The sequence below is a fragment of the Mus musculus genome, chromosome 14 (assembly GCF_000001635.26).
Source record: "Mus musculus strain C57BL/6J chromosome 14, GRCm38.p6 C57BL/6J".
Classification (NCBI taxonomy): domain Eukaryota; kingdom Metazoa; phylum Chordata; class Mammalia; order Rodentia; family Muridae; genus Mus; species Mus musculus.
Window position 1 is genome coordinate 99,765,605 of NC_000080.6, and position 26,115 is coordinate 99,791,719.

Below are 26,115 nucleotides of genomic sequence, written 5' to 3' on the forward strand. Positions count from 1 at the left end.
ACAGGACCCCACCATCAAGCTCTGGTCATCAACCAGGAACAATAGCTTATGTCATTTTAGTCGTTTCCAGGACACCTCTGACCAACAACTCTAGGAGAGGTGCCCCATAGCTAGTAATGGGTTTTAAATTTGTATTTATTATATCTTTTGGTTTAGGCTCTGAAAGCTTATTAAGAGGAAGCTATGCTTAAGGTGGGAGGTGAGCAATATTTTTATGCACACACAGTGATACAGATTGAGGACAACCTAGAACAGAAAGCCGGCTTACATGACTAAAGACTACAGCATGAAATTAAATGTATAGTCACATTTTCATGTATGGATAATTCCTCAGGAATTCTTGACTGATGCTCAAAGATCCTGAAATTTAAGTATGCAAAACATCAAAAGTTAATTAGTGAATTTAAAATCTCACCGAGGAAACAACATAATCACTTAACTAGCTATCGACCACGAAGATGATGTGAGTAAGTTACAATGTCCAGGTGCTGTTGAACGCAGGGTCATAAGGTCTTAAAACTCAAAGGCATTTGAACATAGTTTCCAATTTTATAGCAAAAATTAACCATCAACATCCCTGACACACTTGAAAATCAAAGTGAAATTGTCACATCGATTTTTCCAGAGACACCAACCTTGATTATGCAAGTCCCATTGCTCTATTTGTATACTCTGGAAAAATATAAGAACTTAGGAGATTGTTTTGGCTGAAAGTTAAAAGATTGTGAACCAAGCATGATAGAAGATGCTAGTAATTGGAGTACTCATGCGGCTGGGGCAGGAGGATTCGTGTGAGTTGAGGCCCACTTGGACAACATTGTGTGTGTGTGTGTGACTATGTGTGTGTGTGTGTGTGTGTGTGACTGTGTATGTGTGACTGTGTGTGTGTGTGTGTGACTCTGTGTGTGTGTGACTCTGTGTGTGTGTCTGTGTTTCTTGACAACCTATAGCTTTGAGAATGAACAACAATGACAAAATTGAGGATGCATTTTTCTCCCCACTAACAGACCCTACAGCTAACACTATTTCTCTGAGACAGGCTGTCTAATGTAAAGCCTAAAATTAATATGAAACACTCTTTGAATAGTTTTTATGATGTGTGTGTGTGTGTTATGATTCAAAGAAAAGACTTGATGATCATGTCAGTGTACACAGCAGTACCCAATACTGTATTTCCAAAGAGGGAGAAGGAGACAGGCTTTGTTGAACCGGTGTGCAATCAGGGCAACTGAGCATTGTTATTCTTCTGTCTGAGGTTGTATTTTTACCTACTAAGGAGCAGGGGAGCCCCTTATCAGCCACAGTGTAACCTTAGCCTCAGCCCCAAAGGGCTTGTTCCTGAAATTTTTCAAGTAAAATCTTGGTTTAAGGCTGAGATGACAGCAGGGCAGAGAATAACTTCCTGGACATCTTGGAGAATGGAGCTTTTTTTAAAAATATTTTTTATTACATATTTTCCTCAATTACATTTCCAATGCCATCCCAAAAGTCTCCCATACCCTCCCCCCCACTTCCCTACCCACCCATTCCCATTTTTTTTTTGGCCCTGGCGTTCCCCTGTTCTGGGGCATATACAGTTTGCGTGTCCAATGGGCCTCTCTTTCCAGTGATGGCCGACTAGGCCATCTTTTGATATATATGCAGCTAGAGTCAAGAGCTCCGGGATACTGGTTAGTTCATAATGTTGTTCCACCTATAGAGTTGCAGATCCCTTTAGCTCCTTGGGTACTTTCTCTAGCTCCTCCATTGGGAGCCCTGTGCTCCATCCAATAGCTGACTGTGAGCATCCACTTCTGTGTTTGGAGAATGGAGCTTTTCTGCTTGGCTCACAGACATAGTTGGGATGCGGTACCCCTGCTTAGGATCAGATTGTGCCTCTTTATTAATGTGTCTTGACTGTGTTGTCAGTTGTCAGTGCCAACAGCAGACGGAATGCTTTGATAAAATGAGAGAACTGAATCTCAGTTTATCCCATCTCTCCCACTGAAGCCTGGTTGTTCATGTTTGTTTTCGATTTTGAGCAAGATCAATTTTGATGCTTACAAAACAAGTAGAAAATGTGTGTTCGGATGCCTGCCACTTCCAAACATCACACATCCCCATCTTGGTCCCTTCTTCATCTCACTGGCATCAGAATAGCTCCCCACCTCCAATCATCACTCTTCCTTTCTGCTCCCTTCTCTCTCCTCACTCCCTCTGTTCATTTTCCACTTCCTGCTACCTCTCCTAGTATATTCATTCTTGTGTCTCCACTGGGATCTCAGCTTTCCTTCTTCTCCACCCTTTCTAACATTCACCCTTCTAACTCTTTCTGGTCACTGTGTAACATCGTTCAGGCCATCACCTTTACAAGGGAGCATGCAAAGCTCTTAGGGAAGCAGATGGACCCAACAGAAAAAGGCACCATCAGAACACAGGCCTGTACTCCTGCAATCCCTCAGCTTCCTCCCCTCTTGGCAAATTCGTCTCTTTTATTTTCTTTTTTGTGTAGGCAGATAACATTTCAGATAACACTCCAGAGATTAATTATCATGAATTAGCCCAATTCAGTTTTTACTGCTATGTTTTTTATTATTTTAGAGTTAAATGTTGGCTTAGTTACAAATCTATAAACTCTCACCAGAATTTTGTATGTAACTTACCAGCAAGACTGGTATACAGATAATTTGGTCCTCCTAGGTACTTAAGAAAATTATAATTATCTCTCTGTGTCTGAAGGGATCAATTGTGAATGATTTGTTGATTTCAGAGGGAACCAGTGTCCTGACTGATCAGTTTGGGAAACGGTATTCATCTTTGTGTATTTAATGCCTAACATTGCTCCTCATATCCATCAAAGAGATTCTTAGTAATTGCCTTTGAACCAATTAATTTCCATTCATAGTATCTTTTGAGAGTCTGTAAACCTCTAATCAGGAGTGGTCATATGCCTACTTATTTTCATGATTACAGCAGAATATAAGATATTTGTGTAAAAGATTAGCATAGCTAAATTATTTCTTGGCATTTGCAAGCCACTTGGAAGGTCTTGCAGTTTGTTCTGTTGCTATTTATCTTAAAAACTCTATGGAAAAATGAATGTTGTGAATATGCTGGTGGAAAACCCAACTGTATGGATATAAACCCTCCAAAACTTTCCATTGAGTTTCAAACAAATATAAAAGAAATAGGGGGAAATACTCTATTATACCATATGACACAAATCTATTCGTCTATCATGAGCAAATAACATGAGTAGGGAAAAATATTGGAATATCTTCCAGGGGCTTCTAGGTTAACAAAATTCACTTAGCCAATCACATGCCCCTGAGTTCTCTACTAGAAACCTAACAGCAACAGCAGTAAAGGCCACTGCAGGGCTAACTGGTATTCCTGTTTACACTAGAGTCACCAATGAGCCATAAGCACACACAAAAAGTTCTCTTAAGTTGATATTTCAACAACAACAAAACAACAAAACACATCTTAGGGGTCAGAAAATATCATTATTTTTATGCTACAGTTTAGGACAAAAAAAATAAATCAAAATTACACAAAGAAGAGTTTGTGGCGATGATGTCAGACCTCCAAAAGCTAACCCCAAGCAGGATCCAGTTACAAAGCTTGGCAATTTGTTTGATCCTTTAGAAAGTATTTACGAAAATGTGTATGTGTGTATAATCATACAAGGAGAAAAGTGAGTAGGTGAGGTATCCTTGCGTGGGCATTTATAGCCGCCAAAAGTATTCCTCTGACCTTCTGAAGAATACACATGACCATTAAAGCATGATTAAGAGAATTAAACACAGACAGTATGAAATGGTGGACTCCAAAACCAACCTTGCCCATAATTATACCCAAGAGCATTCCAGACCCTTCATGTTCTTCTCACCTAGCCATTATAGCCCTGAGCTCAGAGGTTACTCACCCAGATCTAATCCTAGCTTTCTCACTGAATTGGAAGGGTTAGGAGCAACAGGGAAGACAAGGGCCACAAGGTACAATAGGCTTCCGTGTCAGGCAGACCTTGCTCTGAACACTGACTTTCCTACTAGCTGCATCATTGTGAGCAACTTGCTTGAAGTCCTTCATCTTGAAGTGGAGTTAAGAATACTGAGTATATAGATTTTTGAGAAGACTAAGGAAATACAACACACGAATACCTAGAAAATCAGGGAAGCCTGACTTAGCACTGTGAGTGTTCAATATTAATGGTGACCATGGTTCAGTCAGTCTAGTTAAGAAGTCATTCATTTATCTGAACAGTATTCACTGAGAATTGCTGTGGTTTGAATATTAAAAGCCATCCATAGGCTCATGTATTTGAACACACAGTCCCTGTTGTTTCAAAAGGTTCTAGAACTTGCTAGAAGTGGGTCACAGTGGGGGTAGCAGGTAAGTCCTGAGGTTTTACTCCTCAGCCCCACTTCCTAACCATTCTTTGCTTCCTGTGTGGATACAATGTGACCATCCGTCTCAAGGTCTTGCTGCTGTGCCTTACCTGTCATGACAGACTGCGTGCTTTCAAACTGTAAGTGGAGACTCAACCCTTTGTCCCTTAGTTTGCTTCTTGGCAGGTAAACTACTGTGGTAACTACTGTGGTCATGTACCATAAGTCACACAGAGTAGTCAGTACTGCAATGCGATTCAGAATATGTCTAAGGTGGGTACAGAGGCAGAAAGGAAATGAGAACTAAGGAAAATACATTATTCTGTACAATGACAGTTTGCTTTTATTAAGAAAAGGATTCAGCAAATGCTTAAGCAAGGGAGAGTCAGAGAGGGTATGCAAGAGGAAAAGAGTAGCCACATCCTAGGGCGGGCAGAGGCTTCTTACTAGAAAGTTCCTTAGAATACTCTACCAGACCTAGTCAAACGCTCCTCTCCTACAGGATGAATGATGAAAAAGTCACTCTGTGAAGGGAGGAAACAAGAAGCAGGCTCTCCACCCCACACATGGGCTTCTCCCTGTCAACGTCTCCCCAACCACTGACAAGCGAACCCATGCTCAGGCCTCCACACTCCACAAGGAGACCAGAAAGGGAGAAAAGCCAAGAGCTGTGGCCACTGCCCCTCCCTTGTAGTGCAAGAGAGTCTTTTCAGTTTTAGTTTCTCCATTCTTCATCCCCACTCTAGGTTTTCCTTACAGATCTACCCCAACATAGCCAGAAATCCAACTTTTAAAAGGTTTCCTCATGGTGTGTGTGTGTGTGTGTGTGTGTGTGTGTGTGTGTGTGTGTGTGTTCATGTGTGTGTATGTGTGTGTCTCTAGGTGTGTGCCTGTGTGTATCTCTGAATTTATATGTATATGTATCTATGTGAATGTTTCTCTGTGTGTCTCTTTGTGTGTATGAGTACATGTGTGTCTCTGTGTATATATATATGTGTGTGTGTGTGTGTGTGGTCATAAATGTGTGGGTACATGCATGTGTGCATTTGTATGTGGAGGCTAAAAAAGCCACATCAGATGCCTTCCCACATTCCATTTTATTTACTTGAGACAGGCTCTCTTACTGAATTGGAAGTTACCCTATCACATAGATAGACTGACTGACTAAGGAGCTCCTGGCCTGACTGTGCCCCCAGTGTTGGAGTTACAGGTGTGTCCAGCCAGGCCTGTTTGTTTACATAGGTGCTTGGGTGCTTGGATCGAACAAAGGTTCTCCTGCTTACACAATGAAATATCCCCAGAGTCCAAAGTTTCCTTTTTTTTAAGAGTTATGGTCCAATGCTACAAGAAACTATAAACTGTATCAGCCAGTGCAACTTCACTGTGAATTAACACACTGTATTCTCCCTGATTCTTTTAGCCAGCATCTGAGACAAAAGCTTTCTTTAGAGAGAATAGGTGTCATGTCTTCCATACTGAGCCTGAAGCTGTAGAATATCAGTGCAGTGGTACAATAATAATCCTCAAAGGTGTTAGCGCCCCAGGCCACAGAACCTGTGGATAAGCCCCTTCACACAGCAAAAGCAACTTTTGCAGACATGATTTTGAGAACAGGGAGACTACCTTAAACGATACAGTTGAACTCTAAGGTTACTTGAATACTTAAAAGAGGAGAAGCTTTTTCAACTGTGAGAAGAAAAAGAAAGTCAACGGTCGGGTAAGGGCAAGGAGGTGCTGTATCAGTCGGCTTGGAGATTGGGAAGAAGGCTGAGGGCCAAATGAGGTATCAGTTTCCAGAAGATGGGAAAGGCAAAAAAAAAAAAAAAAAAAAAAAAAAAAAAAAAAAAAAAAGGATGCTTCCTGCAACCTTGGAAGGGCTATAGTTATGCCAAGACCTTGATTTTATGTCAGTAAGTCATTAAATAAATAAATAAATAAATAAATAAATAAATAGGGTGAAATTGTTTGGATAAGAAAGAAAACTCAGGCACCAGAGGACAAGGAAGTAAGGCCGTTAGGCGAGGAGGGAGACAAGTCAATGCAGAGAAGTGGGAGATGCCTGATTCAGTGGCCTGGATTGGTCTAGAGTTTCCACAGCCTGGGCGTCATGATGCTGTCAGTGGGCACCGGCAGAGGCTGAGGTTACAACCCTTCTCATGCATGGGGTATCAGCATCACGAGTAACTCTTCTTTATTATTCACTCCACATGAGCATACCAGTTCCTCCACTCCACAGTAGATTGTGAGAACCTATGACTATCCAAGCATCACTACATACCTGGACTCACTCACTGTAGAACAAATAAGGGGCCAATCCCCCCCCCCCCCCCCATCGAGCACTGAAGGATCGACTATCCTCCTATCCACATCCCTACAGGTGTCACAGGTAACACAGCCCTGCTGTGGAGCAGGAAACACCTTCTCTAATCTTTTGTAGTCAAGGCATTGATTTTTCTTTTTTACTAGCTAAATGATTTATCAAAGTTCATTTTGCTTTGTTCATTGGGGTTAACCTTACATTTCAGATATGTGCACCCGAGAGATTTAACTTTGAGCAAGATTATGGAACAAGACTCAAAACATTCAAGTAGTCACCATAGGAGAAAAAAAAAAAAGAAAAATAATCTGGTTTTATTCAATGGATCTGCTTGATATACAAAGCCCTGAAAATTGCAAGGAAATGGACCCTAATGGGATCCAACGTCCAGCGGGTTGGAGCATCCAAAGGTCACTTATAAAAAGAAAGGGTGGAGAAGCTCTAAACGCTGGGATTGATGCTTTTCAGCTTAAAAGTTTGGGGATGTGGAGTTTTTCCGCTTTGTTTTCCTTAAGTACCTTCTTTCCCCAGCAGACTCATCTGAAAGCGGGTGGAATCTCGACAAATCCTGTTGTGCTGCATGGTTTTCGATACCTCTCCTTCTCTCCTCCCAAGACATAACTTCACACTGATGAAATCAGACAAGAAAGATTTATGAGCCTCGGTTCTTACAAGGGCCAGCTGGTTATCCCAGTAAAAAAGGTTTCCTCTTTCATCTGCTTCCTCCTTCAGACGTCTGCCCCTCCTCGACTAACAAGGAAGCCCCCATAGACTATCAAAGCACGGAACACGCCCCTGACAGTCCGATGTATACGTGAGAACGGAGATCATTGCCGTCTCCTCCTCCACTCTTTTTCTCCTTTTCGCTGTCTTCTGATTGGTGCCCTCAGTTTGCCCTTAGACTGTGGACTTGATCTCTCCCTTCATTCAGCTCTTGGTCTGTGTCTCTTGTATTCTTTTCAGACTTCCGGAACTGCTCCTCCCCTTGCTTCCTAGACAGGACTTGACATTCATTTCGGGCTTCCCAGCCGAAGACCCGCCTGGTCCAAGTTTCAGTCTCCTTTCCTCGGCCTGTGACAGGCTGCATATGCTATGGTATCTCTGCTTCCTGTCTGCTTTAATCCTTCTGTGGAAACGAAGGGGGAAGTGCTCATCACTCAAAGTCCTTTTCCTTGTGTTTAAAGCATTTTCTTCTTACAAACAGAATATAAAACAGTGATGGCCAGAGGCTGGATAGGGAGTGTAGGAAGTCAGTGTTTAGTGGGACTAGAGTGTGAGAACCACAGGATGATGCTCACAGCTGCGGGGATGCACTTCACATTACTGAACTCAGGGTGTGGACCATTTCAGGAGAAATCACACCACCAGACTGATGAGTGGAATGAACATCCTTCGTTCTATCTTTCTGCTCCAAAAATCCATTCAATTTGTTTGTCCTTGGACAGGGGACACATCACGTACTCCGTTGATAAGAACAGAGAAACCACTTGATCTCAGCCGAAAGGCCAAGAAGTCAAGTATGTACGTTATTTTTCCAACCTTGTGAGGTCCTGTGCCCCGCTCTTCATACCTCTTCTGGATTTGTTGGTTGTTAAGCTTACAGGTACTACCTAACTATCTTAACGCTTTTAGAAATAAATGCCACCAGTTGGGCGAGGTAGTGCTTGCCTTTAATCCCCGAACTTAGGAAAGGCAGGTGGGTCTCTGAGTTTGAGGCTAACCTTGCCTACAGTGTGAGTTCCAGGACAGGCGGGAATACACAGAAAAACCCCGTCCCCAAAAAACAAATTAAACAAAAAAAGGAAAAAAGAAAAAGAAAGACTACTATTGCATCTGTCTTTGGGTTGCCAGAACCATGGTTTCCTACCTCACAAGTCTCACCCAGCCCTTTGAGGGTTCACATCCCGTGAATAATTGCTGAACACCAACTATATACTGCTAAACATTGTCAGTAATCCGAGGCTGAACCACACACAAGCCATTTCCCACTGAAGTTTATACTTGTAAACAATAACAACAGATCGGCCACTTACTAAGGCCCTCCTTGCTAGGAACTGTACTATTATATGTGTGTTATTTATTTTATTGACTTAACAACTGGGTAATGCAAGTCATGTTTCTCGAGCCTTTGGCAACGATACAGACCTGTTTGGAAAACTTGGGATTAGGCTCCATTAGAAATGGGATTGGTGTCTGCTGAGGCCTCTGTGCCAAGCAGAGTGCTGAGAAATGCTTAACATAGCAGCCTGTCTTCAGTTTAAAGATAAGGGAGTTGAGGATCAGCCAGGTTTAAAGAATTTACAGAGGAAACTTAGCTCATAAAAAGGCACAAAGGCAGTATTTGACACCAAGGTCTGGTGGACTCAAGGCTGCGTGAACCTTTCGGCCACCCTACCCAGCTCGTCTAGATAGCTGTAACACAACTTGGAGCCTATTTAGTGACTAGGAACTCAGAATATAGTAGTGTTGGGGAAGTGGAGAGATTGAGCTCTGTCTGGATCTGATTCGGTCTGAGAAGAGATAGAGACAAGAGAGACAATGTAAACAAAGGTTCACAGAGTACTCCTCTGTGTGTCGTTACCAAGCGCAGCACTAACTGGGCTCTCTCAAGCAAGAAGCAGACAACCATGGATGAACTGTGAAGACATGTAATCCATGAAATTAGCCAGATAGATGATGACAGATACTTCCTGGCTCCCCTCACATGAGGCCCTCAGAACAGGCAAATCTGCAGAGACCGTAGAATAGAGGTTGCCATGTGATGGCCAAGTTTCGAGAAATGGATGATGGATTATGCTTTCCATGCTTATAATGTTATGAGTGACCGATGCCACTAAAGGGGACACCTAAAAGTGAAGGAAATGGTAAATTTTATGTTAGGAATACCCTACCACGATTAGAAATAATAGTCGAAAAATCAATCCAACTATTTCTCAAAAACTGAAGACTCTCACCATAGATTAATGAATGCAGAAGTATTTAACAAAGAAGCCACCAGCCTCGGATGATTCCTGAACCCTCAGAACATTCTGGTTCTATGCATGCAAAATATACACTGGGTTTTCAAGCTTCGCCAGAGTATAAAGTATCTTATTAATAATGATTTGTATTGGTGACATTTTAAAATGATAGCACTTGGGATATGCTAAGCTACTGAAACCATTATTTTTTAATAAATAAATAAATAAATAAATAAATAAATAAATAAATAAATAAATAAATGGAGTGGGGCAGGGAAGAGGCTGAGGGTTAAAGTGGGAAGCAGGGAAGAGAACAAAGCGGACTGTTCATGGATTCCAAAACCTTCAAGCACCTGATTTTGGACTTCAAGATCCACTGGGACGACAATCAGTAAGATTTTGTAAACAAACAAACAAGCAAAGTACAAGGCCCAAGCTGTCCTTTGGCATACTCAGCTAGAAAAGATCTATAAAATGAACTGGGGAGAGGTAAGCAGAGTGGGCAATTTTCATTAAACGTTCTTTGCTACCTGCTTGGTCCAAGCTCGTTTCAAAACAGCATTGGCTTTGGCATTAGAAATGACCTCTCCTCAACACACTCTAGGACTCAGTGGTGTGCTTGCCTTGTTTTTTTTTTTTTTTCATCATTTAAATATGATATTGCCTTTCTTCCCTAATGGTATGTAGGGACAAAATTGAACCCAATTTGGAGTTCATTTTTCCAGAGAGGAATACAATTTGGCTTTCCTTATTTCTGTTCAGATATTACATGATTTTATTTTTTATTGTAACTCTCTAGAATGGTTCACAGATGTTGCTGCTAAAATAGATCCTTCTGGAACTATTTGGTTTGAGAAAAATCTCTGTTGCCATGAATTAAACTAATAGAAGACTTTGTGTTTAAAAGTCAAGGCTGCATTCACATTCAGAGATTAATAGCATTTCCTTTCTGTAATACAGTTATGGGGGGCTTGCTGTGCATATTTAAGGCCATCTCTCTTCCAATCAACCAGGCTAATATTTTCATAAATAAAGAAATTAATTCCTCTATTTGGTTAGCTATACGGGGGGGGGGGTGTGGAACATGGTCAGGAGAAGAATATGATTGAATTTTTACACACAAATATGCTAAAATTTAGCAAAATGTTTTATTTAGAAATAAGTCAACAAAATATTATTAGACTTATGTTTCAACTAAATGCCAACTGAGATCTGTCCAAACGCTGATGTGTGTAGGCACATCTACAATGTGCCCAGGGTTTCCCTCTCCAGCATTCCTGTTCTTAAGAAGCTTTGCACTGCCACCAAGCTTGTCTTCATTGTCCCACATGTGCTGTGTGAACTTGTCTTCATTGTTCTGCATGTGTTGCATGGGACACTAGCACAGTTGCACTTCCAATGATGACCCATCTCTTAAAACTCAGTCCACATCTTTCTATTCTCTAGCCTCCTACCATACCCCTGCCATTCTAGATGCCCAAACCAAAATCCCCCATTTTATCTACAGCATCATTGCTTCAGGATCCAAAGTATTGTCCAAAGTAGGACTGTGTCCACCAGCAGCTTACAAGCTGTGTTCCAAGGACACTGAGTCCCACAGCATCTTAAGTTATACAAGGGATTTGTGATCTGGGAAGTTTTCCCTACCATATCATATTTTGTTGGATGTTTTCAATAGAAACCTTTGAAAGGTCACAAGTCTTTTGCAGTGGAAAGTATGATTGTTGATTTTTTAGTTTGATCCCATATTTTATTGATGTGAATTCCCCCATCTTGCATAACAACATTTAACATGCTGAAAAACTGGTGTTTGCAAAAGGCACTTTCATAACGGTGACTCCAGATGAGTGTTCAGTCTTCTTATATCCTAACTGTCCCATAGGATTTATCACCCTTCGAATACAGAGACTATCTTGAGGTAGACCGACAGAGTTTAGCTCTTCTCACCACTTGTCAGTTGTAAGGTCACAGCAAGCACCATTGTGTCTCCTCCTGAATGTTTGTAGGGTGCTCGCTTTTCCTTAAGGAATTGCCAAGACTAAATGAAGTACCATATCCAAATCACTTCACACAACAATCCCCAGGACAAAATATCCTTGCAATCGATGCTTACTGTTACTGTTGTATCTAAACCATCTCTCAAATATCTGCTGTTTCCTAATGCCCTTGACACCTTCAGTGTTCAAGGACTTACCATTGCATTTCTTTTCTCTACAACAGTAATCAGCAACTCCGTAGCTTAGTTATTTTTAAATTTACTCAGTGTTTTCTTGCACATTATCCAATTAGCCTAATAAGTACTTCATTTACCCTGCTCGCATACTCTCTGCTCCGCAATTCATTCACCACACTGCCATTTAATTATTTTTAAACACAAATCTAATGAAGCCATTCCCAAACTGGAGCCCAGTTAATGATCTTCCATTATCTATGTAATAGGGGGAAGTGACTAACTCCTCCTCACGGCAGACACGCCCGAGTCCATCCTCCCCAAGATGCAGTTTTGTAATCCAGCCACCCTGCGATGCTTTTCCAATATATAAGACACAGTGAGTTTTCAAAGCCCTGGACTTGGCTGCTACACATTTTGATGTCATTGATTTTGCATTCAATTTGCCTTACTTGCTTCTCTGACTTGTTTAAAAAGAAACAGATCACTTTCCCAGGTCCATCTTATATTTTACATATTCCATGAAGCATATTCTCAGTTACAACTAACAGCCTTCTCTTATTCTAAGTTTCAAAAATGCATGTAGTATATATTTAGGATGATGGCGTGTTTTACATTATACTCATGGTAAGATGATTGTCTGTCTTGAACAGTGAGCTCCATGAAAGATGACATTATACTGATTCTTTCATGCTGTACAAACCAAACATACAAACTTACATACAGTAGGAACCCACGTAAGTTGTTATTAGCTGCATTTGCCTATATTGAAGGCTTTTTACTACTGTTAGCACCTTAAGCAACTATTACATCTTCAGAGTCTATTGGTTAGTAATTTTCTCCTTGTCAAAGATCCTACTCATTACAAAAGAATTCAAAATAGGACTCCTTAAAAAAAAGAGAGAGAGAGAACAGATTCTCTATCTAAATAAAAACATAATCAAGTGGAAATCTTGCAAAACACGCCTACAACACACACCTGTATGCATGGACTTTTCCCAGGAGTCTGTCTTGTATGTCTATGCTTCTATAGTTATTATGTTTTAATGGGACTCTCTTAAACTAAATATGCAGGCCAATTAGTGTCCTGGCCCTATAAGAACACGGTATCTTCACTTTTCCGATGGAGATTTCCTGGTTGGCTCGCCGAGCGGTGATTTTATCTGTCTTCTTACTCCCTAATCTAAGTTCACTTGTAGGTCAGGTGTCACAGTTTGTTTCTGATTCAATGACCTCATCTCCTTCAAGGGAGCTCCACTTCCTTCAGAGAGCTGCTGTTGGAAAATCACGCACGGGACCTACCCACTGTAAAGGCGAATTTTCCAGACTTAAAGGGCAGCATCCCTGCTGTGCATTGTTCTCAACACCTCCTATCCTGGCTGGTGATCAGTCTTAGAAATATAGGCTAGTAGGAGGGAGTAACTCCTCCCTAGACATTGTCCTTTCTCACATCTAATTAATCGGAATACCGAAACTTAGTGTTTAGGCTTAAAGCAGGATTCTTTGTCTTTTGTTTTTCTCTTTTCTTTTTAAACTTTATGGGTCCCTCATATATGTCACATATGTCTGATATGTTAGCAACATCTCTGTGGCGTGATAATTTAAGCATAACACCACATCACATTTGTTCATCCTCCTTTTTCTGACCCAAAGGAGTGTTGCTCAGTGTGATGGATGCTCACCTTCTCTTAGCTGATCCTACTTCCCATAAGTTGGATAGTTTGACTCCATTTTGTCAGTTAATAATAAACTATTATCTATCCCTGCTACACCTTTGCCAAGAGCTTTTTCCAGAAACGACTTTATTATCTAATCTTTATAAAACCATGAAGGAAGTGTTCCCATCTCACAGATGGTAAATGATTAAGGAACAGACAGTTACAGAACTTGTTCAAGGTGCCAGGGCAGTTCCGTGGTGGAATAAAAGCGTTCATTTTCCATGGGTCAATCAGCAAACTCATCACAAACCTCATAGCATTGTCTGCGTTCATAGTCATGCGCATTTGCTCTACTTTTCCTATAAACCACGCAGTGGCTTGGTAAAACCCAGGAGTATATTTGTATGCACTAGAGCTAAAAGGCATCCCATAGAGAATTAGCTGCAGATTCTAATGCTGGTTTTAACTACACCTTATCACTATACACAAATTTGAGAAGCCATTGATTATTTATGAAGGAAGTAATATTCATAGGTACAATTATATAAACAAATATTAGGACTTTTCCAGGAATTGTGTGAATTGCCAAAATAACTTTGGAGGGTATATTTTAACATTTTAAATTAATTTCAAAAATATTTTATTAGAATGTATTAATTTAGTGGTAACTGCTCCTTTATAGTAAGTATAATTTATTATAAGTGGTAGCTAAATGGAAATGATAAGACTGCGTGTTTTAACCGCATTTTCATATTTCATTTAACTATTATGTTGGTCCTATGGATACTATGTATATGTTGCAAGCAAATGGTAAATACTAAATTATAAACCTTTTATATAAATTTCATTTTAATAAAATTCAATATTCTCCCTTCTCCTAGAAGAATAAAATATTTCTAATAATTCAGTTCGTTTTTATTCTGGTGGTATATTATTAAGTTTGGCCACTCCACTAAATATTGGAAGTAACAATATAAACAGAATATAAGTTTCACAACAAAATTTAGCTTCCATAAAGAGAAGGATTCGCCATTCCTGACAGACCCCTAGCATTTCAGTGCTGAGAATACAGTAGGTATTGCGTAAGTGTTTGCTCTGAGGAGGGAGAAAAAGCTTGAGTACCTCTCTTTGGTGGTAACCCAAGTGTATCTGATTTTACAATGCAAAAACCCACATGATGTGGATAAGGAATTGCGTATTCTTTTCAGACATGTTTCTATATCCTCTATATTTGTAACTACAGCATTCCATACCCATCATGGAAGGTTGCTTTCATGTAATAGGTTAGTTGTTCAGCTTTGATTGTCCAAAGAGATTTGAGGGCAAAAGTTACTGTGGAAATAAATAAACTTAAAGCAGTCACTGATGAGACTGATAGACTTTTTGAACTTTCTTAACCTCCTCATATTGTATGTCTACGGACTTGACTGATTACAGTACATGTGGCAACCAGTGACCCTGTCCTCTTTGTCTCTGTCTCTGTCTCTGTCTCTGTCTCTGTCTCTGTCTCTGTTTCTCTTTCTATCTCTGTCTCCCACTGCCCTCTCCTGGACTCATCAAAAGGCTATATTACAACCCACTTTGAAGACATATGTGATTAATATAGCTGAATTCTAGGTAACAGAAAGTAAGTTGTACTATTTCCAAGCCAAGTTCTACAATCTTTCATATAGACTACCTTCTCTCAGATATCTGTGATATCTGAAAAAGACCAGGGAAACCTTGGAACTGCATGTTAAAAATAAGAAAACACGGCCAGGCATGGTAGTGCACACCTCTTATCCTCTCACTCGCGAGGCAGAGACGAGTGGGTCTCTGAGTTCAAGACCAGCCTGGTTTTCAAACTAAGTTCTAGGCTACCCAAAAATATCTTGTCCAAAAGAAAGGAAGAAAGAAAGGAAGAGAGAAAGGAAGGAAGAGAGAAAGAAAGGAAGAGAGAAAGAAAGAAAGAAAGAAAGAAAGAAAGAAAGAGAGAGAGAAAGAAAGGAAGAGAGAAAGAAAGGAAGAGAGAAAGAAAGGAAGAAAGAAAGAAAGAAAGAAAGAAAGAGAGAGAAAGAAAGGAAGAGAGAAAGAAAGAAAGAAAGAAAGAAAGAAAGGAAGAGAGAAAGAAAGAAAGAAAGAAAGAAAGAAAGAAAGAAAGAAAGAAAGGAAGGATGAGAGAAAGAAAGGAAGGAAGAGAGAAAGAAAGGAAGAGAGAAAGAAAGGACGAGAGAAAGAAAGAATGAGAGAGAGAGAAAGAAAGAAAGAGAGAAAGAAAGAGAGAGAAAGGAAGGAAGGAAGGAAGGAAGGAAGGAAGGAAGGAAGGAAGAAAGGAAGAAAGAAAGGAGGGAGGCAAGAGAGAAGGAAGGGGAAAGGAGGGAGAAAGGAATGGAAGGATGGAGGGAGGAAAGAAAAAGAGAAAAGAAATTAAATAAAAGAAAAGAAAAAAGAAAGATTGTAAGCAAGTGTTAGACTATGTTGTTGAATTACTACATAGAGCATAAGGTAGTTTATTTTCCAAGATTGCTGCCATCAATCCTGTCCCCACTATAGAAAAAATCTTATTCCTCATCAAAATATAAAACCTCTACCCATTTTAAATCTAGGTTGACCTCGACCTAATTACTCAACAATTTGAACTGCCATTCTGAAACAGCTTAGAACTGTTATGTAGGTTTCTTAGAACTCAGCCATACTATTCTACTAGGAAGTCCCATGAGGGACGATGAGTGATCCTCAAAGGACATATCCACTCACACGATGTATGTGTCAGTTATTCTAGTGGGGTGTTTTTTTCAGCCCATTTGAGCTACCCGGATTCTGTCATGTAGAGGAGAAAACTGCCCAATAGAAACTATTCCAAGTTCTAAATACACAAAATCCTGAACTATATTGAAAATAAGTATTGTTTTAAACTGCTAAGTTTTGGTGTAATTTATTAGGCATGAATACACTACACAATTTCTATTCAAACAGCATTCTGAAATACATATATGTTAGAAATGCATTTACACTATCTTGAGCCTACCTGTTTAAATGTCATCATCACTACAGGAAAAGGGATAGAGATGTCTTCCACTTCCATTAAAAGTGTTAGAAGAAGAGAAACTTAAAAAAGATAGATCAATTATGCTTATATCACTCTATGTGCTAAAATTTAAGAGATGAGGAAATTCTCTTAAGTCACTTGTAAATCAGAAGATTTCTGCTTAGCTGCCCATTACAATCGCACAGGAAAATTTTCCTGCAAAACTTTCATCAAAATCTCTGGACAAAGCACAGTATAATGTGCTAGGTATTGGAATATATAAACAGGACAGATTCAAGCGAAGAGTTGAATTTTCAAAACCCCCAAGTGTCTGTGTGGTTTAGGAGCAAGATTGGCATAAATAAGAATGAAGATAGAGACGCTTCATTGCAATGGCCCTTTGTTATGGTTTGGACATAAAGTGTTTCCCAGAGCTCATGAGAAGGGTTGTCCTCAATGCAGTAGGACTCACTATTGATGGATAGATGCCTAGCTCTATGGTGCACACTTTAGCAGGTGGAACCCTGTTGAAGGAATTAAGTTGCTGCAGGTGTAAGTTTCAAGTGTATGTTTTGTTCCTGGCTCCTTTGGCTATTTCTTTCTATGCTGCATAGCCACAATGCTCCATGTACCCACTCATGATGCTTTTCCTCATCCCAGGCCTACAAACAGCAGGACCACGTGATCATGAGCTGAAACCACCAAAATAATGATCCCAGTTCAGTCTTCCCTTATTTAATGCTGTTATCTAAGTATTTTGTCATGCCAGAAAACTAGAGCTAAAGCCACAATATAAAGAGTTGACAGGCATGGATTTGGAGTCCCAGACACGTCCATCAAATAAGTGAGAGGAGCCATGGTAAGATGCTACAGTTGGGTGAGAGACCAGCCCACAAATGACTGAAGCATAACACTTTGACAGCAAAAATCCAAGCTTTTCAGGGATGTCAAAGAAGAATCAACCAGGAAACATGTCTACTTTGGAGATGTAGGATAAACCAGGTGAGGACATCTTGGTCACATTTGAACCTTGCATGGTTCTTTCCTGAAACTACCCTTTGGGAAGCAAAATGAAAGGTTAATTAAAGCAAAGTTCATCCAAATGGCACTGAGAGTTTGTCTGAAGAGATTGGATGCCATTTGATGAGAAAGCATTTTATTGGCCTAGAATACCACATTACTATGTAGCACTGGGATGATCTTGAGTGGAGATCAGATTAGTCTAAATAAATAATTAAAAGGAGAACACAGTTTTCTAAACATTGGGGTGTAGCTTAAGTACACTATAGTAAGCATATGGATAGATAAAAGTGTCATTCTTTTTTCTACATAAGCAAACCAAATTCATCAAAGTGAGAATTTTTATCTATTCCAAAGCAGACACTAATCTCTTTTCAAGCTGAAGGTTGTGTGTGTGTGTGTGTGTGTGTTTGTACTCTGTCACCTCCTGTCCCCATGACCCATATTTATTGTCTTGATTGTGGGTTACATCTGATAACTAAGCTCAAAACCTGGTTTTGAGATCTAAGTGTATCTAGAGTGGGGGAGGGGAGTGAGGGGAAAGCAAATGGTATTTCCAATGGGATTTTCAGAACACACACACACACCTCTGTACAGTAAATACATTCTTATGCATTTACACATATGGGCAAACAATGCAGAGTAGCCATGTGTGCACAACATATTTTGCATAGCTGTCCAGTGGAACTATGGACACCTGAGGTTTTTTGGTTGGACCCAGAGTACTTGGTGTTCTTGTACTTTTCTGGAAGAATGTTGACGTGAACTTTGGCTTGTTTGTCAAATACTCTGGTCAAGTAAGGTAGGAGTGAAGGGCTCTTGCCTTGCCCAGGCTGAGGCCTATTAAGGAAGTTAAAGATTTAGTGCAAGCTAAAAGAGAGGATCTGGGAGCTGGCCCTGGGAATCAAAGTGTCACATAGCTGTTGAAACTGTGATGTCTTGTATGGCATGTTGATTAGCTTCCTCAAATAGTTTGTAAAACGGTGGGCATAATTACTTAGAGTTATATGGTGGTGATGGGCTCACAGAATAAGGCACGTTGGGTATGCAGTCCTAGGATACTCAGACGGGGTTTCAGCCATTCTTGGCTATGTGAAGAAGTGAGAAGTGGTGGCGGCCTTATACAAGACATGGCTACAAAGAAGAGTTAGTAGCTTTGCTTACCTACCCCACACAGCAGAGGGATCATTGAAGAGGAGCAGAGAACGTGGCCTCTCTCAGCTGGGGAGATGGCTCAGCTGGTAAACACACTTGTGGTGTAAGTACAGAACCCAAGTCCCCCCCACCTATAAGTGGTTGGCTCATGTGTATTGCCAATGATATGAAGGCAGATATGCTACACTTGGAATCTTTTTCTGCCTTTTAGGCACACATGTGCCTGAATGCCCCACCCCCACATGCATGCATACACAATCACTGACACACTTACACACACATGATTTTTTCTTTTAAGTGGTTCCCATGAGGACCTTTTTCTCCCACAGCTCTTGGGGAAGTTAGTCTATTTTTTACTAATCATAAATGTGGAAGCACATAAAATTTACAAGTCATTAGTGGGATCTCTAGGTAAGGCAGATGGCTCAGCGGGTGAAGGGACTTGCCACCCAAGCCTGAGAACCCAGGTTTAACCCCAGAAACCCACATTAAGGTGGAAAGGCAAGAAATGATTTCTGAAAGTTATCCTCTGACCTCCACAAGAGCATTGTGGCAAATGTGCCCCCTACCCCATCACACACACACACACTAATAATATTAAGCAAATAAAATACATTTCTTTAGTTAATGGATTTAAAAACTGAGAAACCTCACATTAGAGGTTTGTTTGGCAGACTGCCCACGGTCGTGGTCTCTTCTCAGTCTTGAGAAAAATGTTATAGATTGCAAGGCAGTGGCAGAACTGGGCACTGAGCAATCCTCTGGTGTACTGACCTAACGCTACACCCAGCAGAGCGCCACTGCATCGTTTGCCTCTCCTCTAGTTTTGAAGTGTAAACTAGAAAACTGTTGAGTTTGAAGGGTTTGTTTTGAAGAAATTGCTAGAACCTGGGCAAAAAACTTTAAACAACAATCTTAAAACAAAATGAAAGACAGTGTGTATCCCATTTTTTTTTCTTACAGTTGTCATGGAAACTTTTTTAAAAGACCAGCATGCATAGCAGAGTGCTCTGCTAACTAACAGGTCATACTGAATTTCTGAATGTCCAGTATTGTGAAATCCACCTGCTTGAACGACCTGCTGTGTTAGTGAACTTTGCTCTTAGGTATAGCAGCAAGTCTTCAGTTATACCGAATTTCCTTCTCAAATGTACGCATGCGCTGTATTCGTCTTCTCTTTGTGCACCCCAAGTTGTTGGCCATGCTCTCAAACACATTCTTTTCAAATTCACATTTTTTTTTGGTTATTTTTAATTGAAAACAAAAAAACTTTTTCATTACATTATATTCTGAACACTAATTCCCCCTCCCCAACTCCTCCCAGATCCACCCATCCAATCCCATATTCTCTCTCTCTCTCTCTCTCTCTCACTCTCAAACAAAAAAAAAACCAAATTGGAAGCTAATTTCAATTGCAACTGTATACGAAGATAGAAATACTCCTTGATTATAGTCTAACCAGTTGGCAGATCTCTCCATATTCTTTTTGTATTGAATGGCTTTTGACTCACCAGCTGACTTTTAGAAAGAGAAGTCCGGGAACAAGAGAAAAATTCTTTTTTCTGTCCCTTAATTACACAATCAGTGAAGAATCCGAATCAAATCTAAAATGTTTTTGTAAGTATTGCTGTCAGGAAGCACTTTAGTTAAATAATCCCTGTCTGAGTTTTATGAGAAATAAAGACGCTAGAAAGAACAGGGTTGTTGTTGTTGTTTTAGCATTCTTGCTTGGATTTGTTAAGTTTTTGTCTTCTATGATTCTCCCTTATTCTTCAGAGCTAATCACCAACGACAAATATGTTCTATAAAGAATTTTTTTTTTATCAAAAGTAAAAAGATATAGTCATTTTCATGCAAGTTCCATGTTCAATTTCCTTTTACACACCCTGTAATAAATTGCAAATCATGTGTGGAATGAAGCAAGACTCGACACAAATGGTCTCTCTTGACACTTTACTCCTCAATGATCAAAGACGGGAAAAGCAATGCTGTTCATCTGCTCCGATTTTAAATAGTTGTAAAAGTGCGATGTGGTTGTGAGATACAGAAGAGTAGTATGCAGACGTGTTTTACAATCCTTGTAAGTAGAGAGGCCAGCGATGGCTGCCAGAGTAAGGGGAAACTTCATTCCCTAGAGCTTTCCCCTTATTTTCTCCCCTTATTTTCCCTCTATTTCCTGTGCTGTGTTAAGCTTCAACCTGAGGTGAAGGCTAACTTAGCTTATTTAACATATCAAAGGTGGCCTAGCCTCCAGGTTCTCCCAGCTTCCCTCTGTCCCTTTCTGTGACAGGGTAGGGGCTGGTCCTCTACCCAGAACTCTCCAGCCCAGAGGGCTGGGCTGGGCTGATCTTCCCTATACAATCCAGGCATTTTGCATACCAACATCTTTTGCATCTTTGGCCTCCTGGATGCATCCCCTGGCTCCCCTCTCCCCTTGCCTCACATGACTGTTCAGGACTCTTCCAGATGTCCCTGCCTCAGGTTCCAATCTCCCAGTCCGATCTACCAAAAAATAAAAAATAGAAAATAAAAAACCCTTTCTCCTCCCCCAAACCTAGGTTCAGTCAGTCGAGTCCTTCCCTGTTTGTTTATTTTTTTCTGTTGTTGGTTGTTTTTTTTTTTTTTCATTCATGTTGGACACAACATCTCTTTTTGTCACTAATTGGAAAATTTATACTTCTTAGAAAGTAGGAAATGAGGCTTTTCCCTACTTTCTCCGCTATAAGTTTCAGTGTCTCTGGTTTTATGTGGAGTTCCTTAATCCCTTAGATTTGACCTTAGTACAAGGAGATAGAAATGGGTCAATTCACATTCTTCTACATGATAACTGCCAGTTGTGCCAGCACCATTTGTTGAAAATGCTGTCTTTTTTCCACTGGATGGTTTTAGCTCCCTTGTCAAAGATCAAGTGACCATAGGTGTGTGGGTTCATCTCTGGGTCTTCAATTCTGTTCCATTGGTCTACTTGTCTGTCACTATACCAGTACCATACAGTTTTTATCACAATTGCTCTGTAGTACAGTTTTAGGTCCGGCATGGTGATTCTGGGAACAAAACACCCATGGAAGGAGTTACAGAGACAAAATTTGGAGTTGTGACAAAAAGATGGACCATCTAGTGATTGCCATATGCAGGGATCCATCCCATAATCAGCTTCCAAACGCTGACACCATTGCACACACTAGCAAAATTTTGCTGAAAGGACCCAGATATAGCTCTCTCTTGTGAGACTATGCCGGGGCTTAGCAAATACAGAAGTGGATGATCACAGTCAGCTATTGGATGGGTCACACGGCCCCCAATGCAGGAGCTAGAGATATTACCCAAGGAGCTAAAGGGAACTGCAACCCTATAGGTGGAATAACATTATGAACTAACCAGTACCCCGGAGCTCTTGACTCTAGCTGCATATGCATCAAAAGATGGCCTAGTCGGTCATCACTGCAAAGAGAGGCCATTGGACTTGCCAACTTTAGATGCCCCAGTACAGGGAAACGCCAGGGCCAAAAAGGGGGAGTGGGTGGGTAGGGGATTGGGGGGGTGGATATGGGGGACCTTTGAGATAGCATTGAAAATGTAAACGAGGAAAACACCTAATTAAAAAAAAATTAAAAAAAAAAAAGAAAGTAGGAAATGAAGTGATCACACTCAACTGTCAAGGAAGGAGACATGGTGCCACTGAAGTGAGGAGTGTTGTCAAGGAAATGTACAATAAGATCCCTGGTCATTTCTAAGACTTGGTACGACCGTATAGCAGACTTGATGTAGAGCTAAATGTGTCTCAGGCCATATGCTTGTGTAATCAGGCACATGAGTGTTTTCTGAGATAGCTATAACATGAAGATCGGGACTTCACAGGATTCCTAGATGTCTATATGTAAACTGTTCCTTTAATGAGCGTGTGCACCAAAATTGAGATGTGTAACAAAAAAATTCACAAAGCAAAATTTAAAATAATTTCAGTTATTTAAAAAAATGGTTGCTTGCCTGCTGTTTTTCTCTTATTAGCCCATAGAACTCAAAAATGTTATGCTGCCATGTAGTTCATACTGCTATGAAAAAGTACACACGACTAAAATAAATACAGGTCTACCTTAATGATGAGTGCTATGCAGGGAATGAAGTCAGACGGGCTTTCATAACGTTTTATTTGAACTTATACTTTAAGGAGTTAAGAGATTAGGCTCAACACTTGGGTGAAATATTCCAAGTGGACAATAGAATAGACATAGAGGTCCTGAGCTAGTAGGATGCTTGAACATTTAAACAGAAATTCAGAGTAAAAAAGATAAGAGAGACCTAGAAGAACTGAGTTTTTAAAGGTCACTGGATGCTATATCATAAAGGAGTTGTATTTTACTGTGTTGGGAATTGAATATAGGACCTGACACATGCTTGATTATTGCTCTATCAGTAAGTTACATCCTTATCCCTTATGGAAGGTCACATGTCCCAATTACTTATTTCCATATAATAAGCTGTCTTTGAAACTAGAGGTTTAAAACACTAACTTTATTTTGCTTACAGATTTTTATTTTTTTTAAAGGGATTTGTGGAAATGGCATCTGTTTAATTCATATGTCAGAGACAGTTTAACAAGGGTCTGGAAATTTTATCTCACGACTAAAATTGGTAGTGTCTATAATCTGGGACCTCATTTAGAAATCTGGGACACAAGGCTCATTTCCTCTCTTTATAATCTTTCTATAGGCTCTTAGGATTTATGATAAAGTGATGTCTGGTTCCCAAGTGTGATCTTTCCAAAAGCATAAGGAAGAAATTCATGGGAGCTATGTGACCAACTTTGGAAGTCATAGTCTTGTCTCCTCTACTGATTAACAATATGGACATCACAGAGTGAGAAGAAACACAAACTCTTTATTTCTTGATTGTAGAACGACAAAGCTCTAGAAAAAACACAACCGATAGGAGGAGACAATCGATGGTTCTCTTTGGGAAATTCAATCCGCATACCAAAATAAAGACTTTGGAATTTTCTTCTAGTAAAATAAATGACAATCATGGTGTTCTGTGCAATATGTCACTTAAATTTTCAATAGCTCATTTTTTGTTTTAATGTTGAAAGTGGAGCAATAGCCCACATGGGACAAAATGTTGAGTCTCTTTCTGCAACAGAGTGGAAAGTGGAGGGATTTGTACCAAATTTATAACAGAGGAGCTGGTATAGAATGGAGAAAATTAAAATATATTTGAAGGCAGAGCCAAAAGTAGATTGGTAGTAGTAGAGTATATAAAGGATCTCCTTCCTGATGTAAATTATTTTATTATTATTGTTATTATTATTATTAATTATTATTATACCAAAAATATTATTATACCAAAAATTAACTTGTAAAATATTATTATACCAAAAATTAACTTGTAAATTGAGCAAAATACAAACAATATCTTTTCAAAGGCAGGGGAATGTTCTAATATTGCCACAAACAGGGCATCCAAGTTGTTTTAAAAAAAAAAAGTACAAGAAAGCAAACCCAAGCCCTTCAATGCTTCCTTTTCCTTGGAGGCGTTTTCTGGTTTATAAGTAAGACATGTTTTGGTGTTAAAAAGCTGAGCAGAAATATGAGTTTAGCTGGCAAAGGAGTTGAACTGAGTTTTTAGTAATTTCCAGGGGCTAATGAGACCAAAGTTGGAGTTCAAGGCAGTATGAGCAGCCAAGATTGGAAGGAACAAGTTCTCAAAGGGTAAAAGTACAAAAATAAGCTTTAAAAGGGATGCTGTTGTTTGATGCTGATTTCCTCTTCAGGAAGGCTTCCAAGAAGCCTATGCATTGAGAAGATAATTAGGCTACAAGTTCAGCTGAGCTCTCAATAACTGTATATTGCTCTTTACCTAGGAGGAATTTGAGGCTCAGAGGGTAACAGGGATTATGGCGCTTGGTAACACTCAGGATTTACAGCAAGGACCTGGAAGGGCTTCATCCAAGGATTAAGGGAGGTTGAGATGAATGAGACTTGACAAAGGAGGCGTTATTCAGCCGAGAATCATGTTGATGCTTGTGTGGATTAGCGTGATGCGATCTGATCCTGTCCTACTGCCTGCTTCTCCAGACTTCAACATTACAATACCTCACAAATGGCATCCACAACTATGCTAGTTCCTGTGACCAAACACTCGATAGGAACAATTTAAAAGGAAACATTAGCTATAAGGAAGTCTCATAGTAAACCAGTAAGAATACCTCTGACATTTAAATGGAAATGATAGAAGCCAGAAGCCAGTTGAGTGGCATCTTTGCTGAAACAAACAAACAAAAACTAATAACCTAGAATTCTCTATCTTATGCAACTATCGCTGTAAAACGTGGGGCTGGTACAACAGTTAAGAACTGCTCTTACAGGCAAGAAAAAGATGGTGGACTTGCATACAATTCCTAGACCTGCATTGTGCAGCTGACAACTTCCTGTGTCCCCACAATAGTGTTGGACCTACAAGGCTTTGTCACCACACTTGGCTTTTTACATGGCTCCTGAGGATCCGAACTCACATTGTCATGATTGTGAGACAAGCACGGTACCACTTACGACATTTCCAGAGTCGCCAATCCCACTCATGTTCTTCACTAGGACATAAGATTCCATACAGATTGAGGGAAAGTGGTCACATATTGAAGTTTGTTCAGCAAGCCCATTAGGTAGTGATGCTAATGCTAAAGACTGCAAGGTATTTTATGAATATGTCTCCTTTAAAAGCTCTTCCTACTCATCTCTCTAATGGGGCTCAAGGGATTCAATGAAGAAGAAAAAGGCAAGTAGCCTCCCATTTCTCTTCACTTTAGTCTTCTTTTTTTTTTGACTGTTTATTCATTGGATAAGATCCCTCACCATCACACACTTAATCCTAATTCTCTTACACACCAATAAAGGGAAATAGAGAAAGGAAGAGAGGTGGAATCATTGAATCCTCCGGAGCTTATGAATGTGTGTGTGTAGTATATATATACATATATATGTACATATATATGTACATATGTATTTTGTATGTATGCATGCACATATACATACTTATCTTTCCAACTCACTAAACAATTTCTATAACACAGATCTTAATGACTTCATAATTCTCTGAAATTTATGTTTACCACCAAATCTTTACCGGTAAACATGTAACTAAAATATTTACCATTTTTATCATTGCTTGATAAATACTTCCATAGCAGCAAGATGACTCAGAGGACAAAATCACCTGCCACCAAACCTGATCACCTCGGTCAGTCCCTGGGGCACACATGATGGAAATAAAGAGCCAGTTTTTACACGTCTCCACTGATTACCAAAGCACACACATATTCACACATGTATCCTTTGTCTCCTTTTTGGTTGTCTCCCAGGTTTCTAAAATGATATTTTTGTATTAAAGGAGGTATTTCTTCACAATTCTACAAGTGGTGCGTGAGTGGTTGCTTTGTGGTATTCACCAATGCAGGTGAAAATCTTA

General features: G+C 39.9%; 1 non-coding gene across 1 annotated transcript; it reads right to left on the reverse strand.

Annotated features, from left to right (window-relative positions):
* Positions 1–8,018: 8,018 nt before the first annotated feature.
* On the reverse strand, positions 8,019–8,204 carry Gm22970. The gene has a single exon (XR_003951313.1). It is a non-coding gene; the product is annotated as a U2 spliceosomal RNA (small nuclear RNA).
* Positions 8,205–26,115: the final 17,911 nt, after the last annotated feature.